Source organism: Eutrema salsugineum, unplaced genomic scaffold (assembly GCF_000478725.1).
Source record: "Eutrema salsugineum unplaced genomic scaffold, Eutsalg1_0 scaffold_4, whole genome shotgun sequence".
Classification (NCBI taxonomy): domain Eukaryota; kingdom Viridiplantae; phylum Streptophyta; class Magnoliopsida; order Brassicales; family Brassicaceae; genus Eutrema; species Eutrema salsugineum.
In genome coordinates, this window is record NW_006256686.1 from 165,040 (window position 1) to 168,735 (window position 3,696).

The 3,696-nt window shown below is 46.7% G+C and overlaps 1 non-coding gene across 1 annotated transcript; it reads left to right on the forward strand.

Annotated features, from left to right (window-relative positions):
• The first annotated feature begins 2,874 nt into the window (after positions 1–2,874).
• On the forward strand, positions 2,875–2,981 carry LOC112084715. Its single transcript, XR_002898376.1, has one exon. It is a non-coding gene; the product is annotated as a small nucleolar RNA R71 (small nucleolar RNA).
• The last annotated feature ends 715 nt before the right edge of the window (positions 2,982–3,696 follow it).

Sequence of the window (3,696 nt, forward strand, 5' to 3'; positions counted from 1 at the left end):
TCCATAAACACCTCGACTTTCTCTTCAATTAGATCAGAGAAAATGTGCATCATACATCTTTGAAAAGTGGCCGGTGCATTACACAAACCGAAAGGCATTCTCCTATAAGCATAAGTGCCATAAGGGCAAGTGAATGTCGTTTTCTCTTGATCTCGGGGGTCTATAGGTATTTGAAAGAACCCCGAGTATCCATCGAGAAAACAGAAATAAGGATGATTAGCTAACCGTTCAAGCATTTGACCAATGAATGGTAAAGGAAAATGATCTTTTCTTGATGCAGAATTCAATTTCTTATAGTCAATTCACATGCGATGGCCGGTTATAGTTCTTTGGGCTATGAGTTCATCCTTTTCGTTTTTCACCACCGTGATCCCACCTTTCTTGGGCACAACGTGTACAGGAGATACCCACCGAGAGTCAGAGATTGGATATATTATCCCTGCCTCAAGGAGCTTTAGTAACTCCTTCTTAACCACCTCCTTAAGGTTCGGGTTAAGGCGACGTTGGTGCTCAATAGAGGACATGGCTTGGTCCTCTAGGTGAATCCTGTGGGTGCATATATCAGGAGAGATTCCTCTAATGTCAGCCAAGGAATACCCTATGGCTCTCCTGAATTTCCTTATTTCATTAAGCAATGCACGTTCTTCATGTTCAAGCAAGCTATCGTTTATGATCACAGGAAAAATGGAGTTTAGACCCAAAAACGCGTACCTGAGCCCTGTTGGTAGAGGCTTGAGCTCAACAGGGGGTGCGTCTGCCTCATTCCAATCGGCATCAAAGCTGCATTGGCCCGCAACAGCTTCCTCGGCTTTTTCTTTGTTCTCGCGTGGTTTACCATCAGCCTCGGCACAAGCTGTCACGGCCATGATATCCCGAGGTGTCTCCTCTGTTCCCTTGGATCCCTCGCTGTCTAGTATGTCGAGGCCACTCTTCCTGAGCTCCAAAAACCTCGCCTCAACTCCAAGTTCCTTCGGTTGGTCCAAAAGAAGCTTGTACACCTCGCTTTCCTTGTTCAAGTACCCGAGCTCGCTTTGTTCCCGTGTCAAGACCACTTGTAACGGATCTTCTGCGTTTAACTCTTCTAGGAGCTCGTCAGCTAGCTCCTCCATAACTTCCACATAGAACACTTGACCTCCAATGGTCGGTTTCTTCATCATTTCCTTCACATTGAACTTCATAGTCTCGGAAGCGATGTGTAGTTCAATCATTCCCCCTCTCACATCTATTATGGCTCCTGCGGTAGCTAGGAACGGGCGGCCCAAGATGATAGGGTCAAATGGTTCCTCGTCCATCTCAAGAACTATGAAGTCCGTGGGGATTTCTATCTCACCGATCCTCAGAGGTAAATCCTCAAGCAAACCCACCGGTAATCGAACCGATCTATCAGCTAATACAAGAGAGATCTTGGCCGGCTTGTAGCTCTTGTATCCCAGTCTCTTGGCCACCGTGTAAGGCATCAAGCTCACAGAAGCTCCTAGATCACACAAGCAGTTTGAGAACTTCAAGTGACCTAAAGCACACGGCAAAGTAAAGCTGCCCGGATCGGATAGCTTTCTTGGTATAGATCTTCTTTGTATTAGAGCACTGCACTCATGGCTCAGTATTACCATACCCTGGAGCTCCTTTGTCTTGTTGAGGATCGCATCCTTTAGGAACTTCCCAAGCTGGGGTATAGCTAAGAAAGCATCTATGATGGGTAAGGTAAGTTGCGTGTTCTCCAAGTGTTTCTCAAAGACCGCCTTGGCTTTGTCTAAGATTTTCTTTTTGAAACGCCCTGGGAATGGTATCTTGGGTTGGTAAGGTGGTGGTGGAACGTATGGCTTTTCAAGTTCAGTTGTCTTTTCCATCTCTTTTCCTTTGTCCTTGATCGGTTCCTTCTCGAAAACCGCTTCTTTACACGCATCATCTGAGGCTGCCTCCCCCTCTGATTGCTCATTGGCCTCAATGAGCTTTGTCTTAGGCGTTGGAGCTTGTAATTCCTTACCACTCCTCAATGTGATGGCGTTCACATACTCCTTGGGGTTTGGCTCCGGCTTACCTGGTAAAGCCGGGCCTCTTGATGATGTAGAGGCTTGGTTCTGCTTAAGCTCTCTGATATCTTGCTGCATTGTCGCGTGCTGGCTCTCTACTCTCTGCTGACCCTGTAACAGTTGCTGTAAAATCCCACAGACATCGGTTCCCATTTGATTCTGACCCGTTCCCTGAATCTGTTGCTGATTACCCATCGGCTGCGGATTGAACCCTGGTGGAAACTTTTGTTGCTGCGGTTGTCTGGTGAAGTTGTTACCCTGAGCTGCTTGATTCTGCTGAGTGTAGCCGTGCTGTTGCCCACTGAACTGTTTCCTGGGCTGGAAAGTATTCTGAAAAGGGGCTTTTTGAGCATAGCTTTGTTGTTGTTGTTGTTGAGCAGGGTACACTTGGTCTTCAGGGTTAGCTACATTTGGGTTTCTGTATGAGAGGTTTGGGTTTGTGCTGTAGTTGTTAAACCGCTGATACCTCTGCTGATTCCCTATGTAGTTCAGCTCTTCTTGAGTTAGACCATCTTCATTAACACTGTCAAAACTTGGCCCTTGCTCATCAAATTCGCCTACAAAATGTATTGGCTTTTGAGTCGCCATTAAAACCTTGTCAAGCTTGCTCTGAAGCTCTCTTATATCCTTTTTCATACGCTGTTCATCACTGGATCCCTCTGTACGGTTTGCCCTATCAAAGTCTTCACCATACGTGTCATTAGACATGGCTAGGTTCTCGACTAGTTCCATTGCCGTATTGATCTCTTTCCCAAGAAAATTTCCATTTGAGGCTGTATCGAGTTGGTTTCTGATCTTGGGGAATGCACCTCGGTATAAAGTAATCAAGAGGGATGCCTCTGAGAAGCTGTGGTGTGGGCATTTGTTAGTATAGCTCCTAAACCGTTCCCAAGCCTCACTAAAGCTCTCGTTTTTGTGCTGCGTGAAACTTGAGATCTGATTCCTGAGCTTAGCCGTGCGTGATGTGGAAAAGAACTTTGATAAGAACGCCAGTTTACACTGCTCCCAGGTTTGTATAGAACCCCTCGGGAGGTTCTTTTCCCACTGGTGAGCTTTATCACCGAGGCTGAATGGGAACAAGCGTAGCTTGAAGCTGTCTTCCGAAACGCCATTGATTTTGGTTAAGTCGCAAACTCGATCAAACTGATCTAGATGTTCAAGAGGGTCTTCTCCGGCTAGACCGTGAAACTTTGAGTTCTGCACCATATTGAGCAGTGAAGCTTTAACTTCAAAGTTGTTATTCTGAACCGGTGGAGCTTGAATCCCAGCTCGGTATTGGTGCGCATAAGCTCGGTCGTTCTCTCCAACAAAGACCAGAGGAGGTTGTCTCTGAGCTTGTGGCGGTGGCGGATGAACATGATGGGCTTGTTGCTCGTTTCTATTAGCTTGTTGTTGGTTTTGCTGAGAAAGCCTCTCGTTCCTTTGAGCCTGTTGTTGGTTTACATAGGCTTGTTGTTCATTTCTTCCTGCCTGCGCCTGATTAGCCTGAGCCTGGTGCTCGGCTTCTTGAGCCTGTTGCTCGATCCTTTGCTGTTCTGCCATTCCAAGTCGTTCAAAGTGTCGTTCTCTCTCGCGAGCTCGCCTCTCAATCCTGTTGATGTTATTGTCGTATGGTAAAGGCGGTTCTGTGCTACGAGACCTGGTTTTCCTGCACCTGAAATCAAAA